The following is a 9,014-nucleotide window of genomic DNA, read 5'->3' on the forward strand; positions in this document are numbered from 1 at the left end:
TAGATCTATTAGGTTCACCCCTCTTTTCCCTTGTAACGGTCAATTTGAGATTGCTTTTGGTTCCATCATTAAAACCCTAATTTCCAAATTTGCACCATTACAGGGTTTTGGGGTTTTTTTTTGCATTTTTGGGTCCTTTAGTGTTTTTTGGATTTATTTGGTTTTTTGATAATATTTGATTTTTTTATATTTTTGGGTAATATTTGATTGCTAAGAATAAATGTAAAAATATAAAAATGGATGATGTTTAATTATAGTTGATGAGAGATGATTATGATGATTAGCATGGGTTAGGATGAGACAATGATCAATGCAAGGATAGATGATGAGGTTGTATAAATCAAAATTACCTTCTAAATCAACATGTAGAATGATTTATTTATGATTTCAGTCTTTCCTATTTGAGAAAGGAAAAGTTATCAAGCAAGACTAATTATATTTATCAAACTGATTAACTTAAAATAGGCCAAGTTCCTAAGTTAACTTTATCCAAGGTGATAGGATTAATTGATGTCATCAATTAACTTGCTACTTAGGATGAGAAAAGTTCTTAACCACACAAGAATTGAGGATAGACTAGGATATGATGTATTGATTTTCAAAGGTAATGTTGAGATGGATGAAGATGTGAGTTGGTTTTCTATATGTCTGGATGACATGGATGATGATATTTGGTGTGTATGTATGAATGGTCAAGATTCAATGTGTCAATGTTGGAGGAATGTTTAGTAAGGTACAATGGTTTTGTGACATGATATATAAGTGAAGGGTTTGAACCTAAGATATGGTTAAGAGAAATGTGATGTTGGATTGGAAATTAAAGATTAAGTTAGTGTATGCATGTAATGGGGGATGTTGAACAAGACAATTATATGCTATGATATCACAAACATATGATAATATATATGATAAAAACATATGATTAATGCAAGAGCATCCCCGGTTCATAACAATCTTGCATCAACCAAAAACATTTTCTTTATGTTTTGCTTTTTGTTTGCAATTTTAGCTTTTCTTTCTGTGTATCCTAGTTTTGGCTCACCAGATCCTATGGAGTTGGATTCTACTTGAAGACTCGATCATCTTTTTTATTTCCAGACTGCATCGCATTTGGATCATTTTCTGGCAAGATATTGCTATCGGTTTCCTTTACAGTTTCCTGTTACCGGTTGACAGTTCTTGTTACCGGTTGCCTGGACCTATTTTGGTGATCTACTAGAATCCTTATGAAGCTTGTAGAGCCTTGGGTGTTGATTTTGATGTTTCTTGGTGTGTGGTCGACCTTTTCTCGTGATCTATAGTTCATCCTTTGGATTTTCCAGAGGAATCTCTTGGCCGAGACTGACCTTGTTAATTTTACACGTTATGTCTTGTTCTTCGAGTTTTGATCCCTTTTGGGCCAACTCGATCCTTTGGATCATATATATAATTGTAATTGTGCATTAGTATGGAACCAATCAAAGAATGAAGTAGCAAGACTATGCATAGAAGATAGATCTTAAGATTCAAGGTCCTGATTGTGACCTATTCTGTATGTTCTACTAGGCCTATGAGTCGGTTATGCTATAACCTGGTTGTTACCGGTTGGTTGTAATCAATTTTTATGAAATAAAACAATCTATTATACATTTCCTCTATCATATCTTTGTGTTTCTGTTGTGTTACTCTTGTTGACCAATCCAGATTGATCTCTTTGAGGTCCCTCCTTACTGATGACTGCTTCAAGTGGTATCAGAGAAAAGTTTGGTTCTGAAGGTTGTGTGTCCTTAAATTTTTGTTGTAGGGTGGCAGATTATGGATCCAACCTGCAGCTGTAGAGGAGTGGCGTAAATGATGGCGCGAATGGGAGCTAGGAATGGTGGAGCGCAAGGGAATGCAAACCCTTCTATGATGGAGATGTTGTGAGGTATAGTAGCCTGGTTGGAAGCCATGGAGACAACCCAAAGAAGAGGCCGACATATGGAATATGTAAGTGAAGATGAAGGAGAAGAAGCCTAGACAGAACAAGTAAACCCATCAGCGGTTGATCTGAATGAGGAAAGGTTTTGGGGGGTTTTGAGTAGGGCGAATACTAAACCTTATTTTACCCCACTGGAATATGATGGGAAGTTAGATTCAAATGAATCGATGGATTGGATCTTGGAGATGGAGAAGTATTTTGATTTTGAAAACATTGTAGAAGAGAGAAAGGTGAAATATGCTTGTACCCGATTGAAAGGTCATGCATCTCTTTGGTGGCAGCATTTGCAAGTTGATAGACAAATAAGAGGTAAAGAGAAGAATAAGACATGGGATTGGATGATTGCTAAGTTGAAGTCAAAGTTTATGCTAGCTGATTATCAAGTGAATTTGTTTTGGAAGTTACAAAATTTGAGACAAAATGAATCTAGTGTGGAGGAATACACCAAAGCATTTTACAAGTTGAATATAAAATCCGGACATGTTGATGATGAAGTTAAACAAGTTGCAAGATATTTGAATGGATTGTAGATGTTTATACAAGATGAACTCAATTTGATCAAATTGGAGAGTGTTGAAGAGGCTTCCCAGTATGCCCTAAAGGAAGAAGAGGAGTTAAATAAAAGACACGAGCAGAGGCACTGAGACAGAGGCAGAAGGTTTATCGGAGGAATATTTCAAGGAGGAAGAGGATATACTAGAGGTATAAGAATGGGTATAGATTAGAACAAGGACAAGAAAGTGAACAAAGAAGGTAATTCATACTAGAAGGATGATAGAAATTTCTACCGGAGAAGAGAATCAGATGGCTACCAGAATGAGGATTTTGGAAGACCAGACAAGAGAACATTAAGAGGAACTTCCTATAAGTGTGGAGGAGAAGGACATCATGCTTTCAAATGTAAGAAGACAAAGAACATCGGAAGAGCAGCAGTGGTGGAAGAAAACCCCACCGGATCAGATAATAAACTGGAAGATGGAGAACTATTGGTGATGATGAGAGCTTTGTGTCATGCCAGAGGAGATGAAGAGCCCTTGCAGAGGAAGAATTTGTTCAAGACCAGATGTAAGGTATTCGATAAGTGTTGTAAAGTTGTTATTGATAGTGGTAGTTCAAATAATCTTATTTTAGAAGAAATGGTAAATAAGTTGAATTTGGAGAGACTAAAACACCCTAAGCCTTATCAGATAGCATGGATTCAGGATGAACATAAGTTGTTTTTAAGTGATAAATGTTTGGTAAAATAAAAAATTAGGAATTATCATGATGAAGTCTTGTGTGATATTATTCCTATGGATATTTGTCATCTTTTGTTGGGTAGACCTTGGCAGTTTGATAGACAGGCAATACATGATGGGAGAAAGAATACATACACTATTGTGGCCAATGGGATGAAGCAAACCTTGTTGCCTTTAGAGGAACCTTTGAAGAATGAAGTGTTGGCAATGACACTCATCCGAGTTATAGGTGTTGTCATTGATGGCAAAACACTTCATGGTAAATCCGAAAATCATGGTAACCGACATTCAGGGAACCGACCTGCATGTAACCAACAAACTTGGAATTGGTTTTGTAAGGCTGATATAGGAGATTGATTCGACAAGCGTGCAAGCAGCAATGGTCATATTGTTTCATTTTTTTGAGCCGACATCTGTCTTATCTTTTGTAATATAATTGTAAGCCGACATAAGGCATTTGTGTTTATTCATGTAAATGGGTATATAAGTCAGTCCAGGTTAGGTCATTTTGGAGATATGATAGAAAAGAGATGCGATAGGTTATGTGATGGTATGCATGCAAGATCTTGATCGATAGAATGCAAATGTAAAGATTATAATAAATCTTAATTATTTGTCTAGAGGTTTGGGAAGCGATCTAAGTTACCGGTAAGGGAGGTTTCAGTATAACCGGTACAGTCAGTTCTTAAATCAAAACTCATCCAGCATAGAAGATGCACATTCTGAGTTTAGTTTTTGTTTGTAATCTAGTACATTGGATCTGTAGTCAGTGAGGATCCTTTTGTGATGAGCAGTGTGCTCTAGGCAATGTGTCTTCCTGCATGTGTAGGCCCCTCTCATAATATTTATTTAGTTGGCCAGTGGATAGATATTGTGGGTCTCCAATCCCACCATGGTTTTTCCTCTTTGAGGTTTTCCACATATAAATATTTGCGCTATGGTGTTGATTCATGTGGTTGCATTAATATTACTTGTTGTTACTTTCTTTTATGCATACCAATTAATAAGTGGATTTGTTAATAAGGCTAAAAATATTATAACCGACAGAACACTGATTCACTCCCCCTCTCAGTGTTCTTGGATTCCAACAATTGGTATAAGAGCTTGGTGCCCTCAGAATAAGTCTAACAACTTGAGGAAGATCCTGTATCCAGAATACATGGAGATGAGTCTACAGAAGGAACTTGAAGTATCACTTGAAGACTATGATGCTAAAAGATTGAAGAACTTGAAGCTGCAAGATGAGTTGAATTCTGCAAAGGAATTCATCCTTACCCTACAGGAGAGGTTATCATCTGCTCAAGCTAAAAGGAAAAAACTTTTACAAAGTTCGGATGATGAAGAGAAGAATGCCCTTAAGGAATTACGTCAGAAGCCGAGTCAAGAGAATAATGTCATGAAGAATGAAATGCAAGCCATGACCATGAGAATGCCCAAGGAGATTGAAGACCAGAAGAAGAATGAACAAAATCTTGCTATATCTCTGAAAGACAAATCTGAGGAATGCATTACATTGGCGCATGAGAATGATGTGTTGAGAACTGAACTGGTGCGATCACAAAACAATGAGAAAGAGTTGGAAAGAATGGTGACAATCTTAAGAAGTGATCTGAATGTTGCAAATGAATACAAAGAAAAGTTCAGGGTCAATCTTGCAAAGCTTGATGAATTAATGAAGGATCGAAGAGACATTGGAGACACTAGAGGTCTTGGATTTGACCATGGAGAAAGCTTCGATACTACAAATAAGGGGAATCTATGAGACAAACGGAATCATAAATCATCGGTAAGGCAACCCAATGCACACAAATTTAATGGTAGATGCTTTGTTTGCAATAATTTTGGTCATAGAGCAAGTAAATGTAGGAATAAAAAAAATCAAAACAATCATGCCATTCTCGGCTAGTGTTCAAATTGTAAGAAGTATGGTCATTGGACGGAAGATTGTAGAATGAATGTGAGATGCCATGCATGTGGAATGTTTGGACATATGGCTAATCAATGTAGGCCAAGGAATGATCAAGGACTCAACAAGGAAATTCATAAAAGCAATGCTACTTGCTATGCATGCAACAAAATAAGACACATTACTAAATATTGCAAATGCAATAATACATCGGAAGGGAATGATACATCCAATGAGAGAGGAAATCAAAAGGTTGATGAAATCCAACAAGCTCATGCTAAACAGTGGGTTAGGAGGTCTGATGATCAATCGACAGAGGTAAATTCTCTGGTTACTCAACTGACATAGCAGAATGTTCTTGCATCGGCAGGAAGCACATCCAGTAACCAAGGCATTAGCCTTAGAGGGAGGCAAATTAATGACAAATTCTAGATTACCCCCGATAGAGGTCTGAAAGCTTGTTTCAGATCTTGGTGAAGTCAGTTTGGAAGATAAGCGACGCTCAGATAATGGATTTTGAATCCGGTATGATATGCCGACATGAATTAATGTCAATAAGAAATTAGGGTTTCGTAGGATAAAAATGATAAGTTGCTTCATTTCTGATCACACAACACTTAGAGCGAAGCAGAGAGAATTTAAGGTGATCAAGGTGATTAAGAGCATTTTCTAGCGATTTCCAGTATTTTATGAGTGGATTTTCAAGGTTTTCACCGGCTTAAGTTGAAAGGTATTTTCTTTGTTTTTACGCTACTTTTTTAAAATCGTGATGGCTTTTGGATCTGCTCCCACTCTGGAAAATGTGGCTACCCTTCTTGTGGTGGACATTAAGGATCGTTCACATCTGGAATTCAAGCAATACCCTTGAAATGCAAAGGTCGATGACTCAATCGACGCATTTTCTAGGGTTCTTGACAGAGTTCTCTATGTGGAAGATGTGAGAACATATATTCACTGTACTTTGGAGGATCTGGGATCATTGGAGACTAAATCAATGTACTTGTCCACTTTGTTGAACAAGGATGGATTGATCAAATTGAAATTTTATATTTTGAAGGATCAAGGTTTCATCGATATTTTGGAGATGCCCGAGTTTGAGGATGAGATGATTTGATACGTGTTGAGCCGAGTCCATGGCGAGTTCATGTGGATTGACCAACCCTACAAAATCACCAAGGAGGTGATTCGTGCTATCACCGGTTTACCCCAGGTCGGACAAACACTGGGCAGGAGGAAGATTCCAAACAATGAAGTGAACAAGCTAACTAGTGCCACCTTTGACAACTAGTCAATGCAGATTAGCACCATCAGAGATAAAGATGTTCAATTTCCAAGCATGGCAATCAGATATAAGGTAAATCAATCCAACCGGTTGAACTCTCCTTCTAGTTCGTGTATCTATTGTGCACACAAGATGGTAAAGGAAAATGTGAAATATGATCTATGTCAGTGGATGTGCGATGAATTGATTTCAAATTTGGGAAAGATTAAGGGAGAAAAGAAAGGTACATTCTGGTATGGAAATATCATTGTCTATTTAATGCTTTTCTTTTTAAATGAGATACCGAGATCCGGTAGGAGGCAATGGGCCTTTGATATACCAGTAGGAAAATAAATTAAGGATGTCTTGAGGAATTTGGGACCGGACAGAGACTCCATTATGTGGGGTTATTTCAAATAATTTCAAAAAGAAATGAAGAAGAGGGAAAGGATACCTAAGCAAATAGTTGACAAATACTCTACCGACATATGCTTCATGGTGAAAAAGGATGAAACCTTAATGGAGGCAGTGCAACCTAGAACTATCTGGGTTACTGAAATGGGCTATGAGGTTGATGCACAGATCTTGGATCTTTATGCCAAGATGCTTATAGATGCCCCAATTGGTGAGAAGGAGAATTTTTTTGGAACTGCAAAGCAGAAGGAATCTGAAGTGAAGATAGGTTTCAATAAGAAGAAAAGGGAAGGACAAATAAAGAAGGTTGGATAGGCTATCCAGAAGATGTCCTATGAGATCAAACAAATCATTGGTTTAGTAGAGACATCTCCTCTAGCAGCTATACAGGCTTCTCCGGAAGCTGGAACCGACAAGGGTATATCAAACAGGAAGAAACCAAAGACCTTTAATGGTCCTATTGAATTTGGTTTTGAGACTGAGGAAGAAACTCTAAAGCTTCCTAAGATCTACATGAGGATTCAGAGGCAGAAGCCCAAGGAAGGGAAGCTACAAAAAACCAAAGTCACTCCTATGACAACTTAGAAGAAAATTTTGAAGGAGAGGAAGCCTACAGAGAAAAGGAAACTGGTCAAGGAGTTTTCTCCCACCCCGGGTAAGAAGAAGAAATCAAATCTAGATAAAACTCTTGAATCTAGTAAAAGTGTTAAGGTTATTGGCCCTCTTTATGTTGCTGAATTAATTGATCAAATTACAAAGGATGGTATTTTGAGTAACATACAACATTATTGTGTCGATATGGATGATAAAGAGCAAAAGGAGACAGAGGAATCGGTTTTGTTATACTTAGACATATATAAGAAAGCTTTAATTGAGATTGAGAAGCAAATACCGACAGATTTGTATAATAAGTTAGATGCTAGGAGGTTATTTGCTATTGAGGAAGATAAACACATAAAGGTTTAGAAATTATTAACTGTTTGTGGTGCTATTATTGAAGATGAGATGCAACAGTGTCTAGATTTTGCTAACAAAATAATTTTCCAGAGTAGACACCGGCATATAAGTCTTATGGTGGGTAGATTAAATGAAATTGTCAAGGAAACTCATGAGGCTTGGGTTGATTTCTTTGTTGATAAACCAGGTTTCTTTACATCGTCGGATACACCACCTAAGTTTGACATTCCAGACATCCCGGTTGATGCTAAGGGTAAAGTTATACTAGGTGGAGATCCACCCATTTTGGAACAGAAAATAACTGAGGACATTCCTCCGACAGTAACACATGTACAAGATGTAGAGATCAACATATCGGAAGAAGACAATCCTCCTCTGGTAATTGATGTTGAAACAATTAAAATTCATGAGGTAGAGGTTGCATAAATAACTGCACCAAGTGGCAAAGCCACCAGTGCTGAGGAGAAGGTAAAGGATGCAGTTGATTAGAAGGCAAAGGAGAAAGGTTAGGTTGAACGGACTGAAGTCAGGGTACAGACACCTTCACCGACTATTGGTCCCTCATTGTTGGCACTTGACTCATCCAGTCAAGAAGATTTTGGTTGTTTTGAGAATAAGAATATTGAGCAGCTAAGTAGTTTTGAATTGATGTTTGTTGCAGCTCAGAAATTAAGGAAGGATCAGAGGATAAGCAAATTATTGAGTAGGCTATTCCAATTTTGTAGCAACTTGCACCAAAATGCAAGATAGATCAGGTTGCAAGTCCATCTGGTAAGTTGAAAGGTTTTACTGAGCACATTGCAAAAGAGTACAAAAATCTTCAACAAGTGTCAAACCGATAGTTGGTGGAAAGGTATAATACAACTAGAAAGGTCAAATTATAATAATATGATCACATCTGACAAAGCTAATCTAACAAAAGAGATGACAAGGATTGATGAAGCTCTTCATCAATGTAGTCGCATATACCGATCTTGCACTAACACAATAAAACTAACAACAGACCTGGATAATAAAGTTAAGGCAGATAAGGACAAGTTGGAACAACTTGTAGTCACTTTTGATGGTACTGAGTCTCTGACCAACTCTGTTGATGGTCAAATTTTTCTTTTAGAGTCTAAAATTTCAGCCCTGGAGAAGGAAAAGGAGAAGTTAATCCGATGGGCCAGAGAATTGAGAGGTTTGGTAAGTCCCCGACTTAATACTTTGTTACTTCATAAGTGGGAATGTATGGATCAGATGAATATGCCCACACCAACAACCCTAACAAAAGAAGAA

The sequence above is a fragment of the Cryptomeria japonica genome, chromosome 11, assembly GCF_030272615.1.
Source record: "Cryptomeria japonica chromosome 11, Sugi_1.0, whole genome shotgun sequence".
Taxonomy (NCBI): domain Eukaryota; kingdom Viridiplantae; phylum Streptophyta; class Pinopsida; order Cupressales; family Cupressaceae; genus Cryptomeria; species Cryptomeria japonica.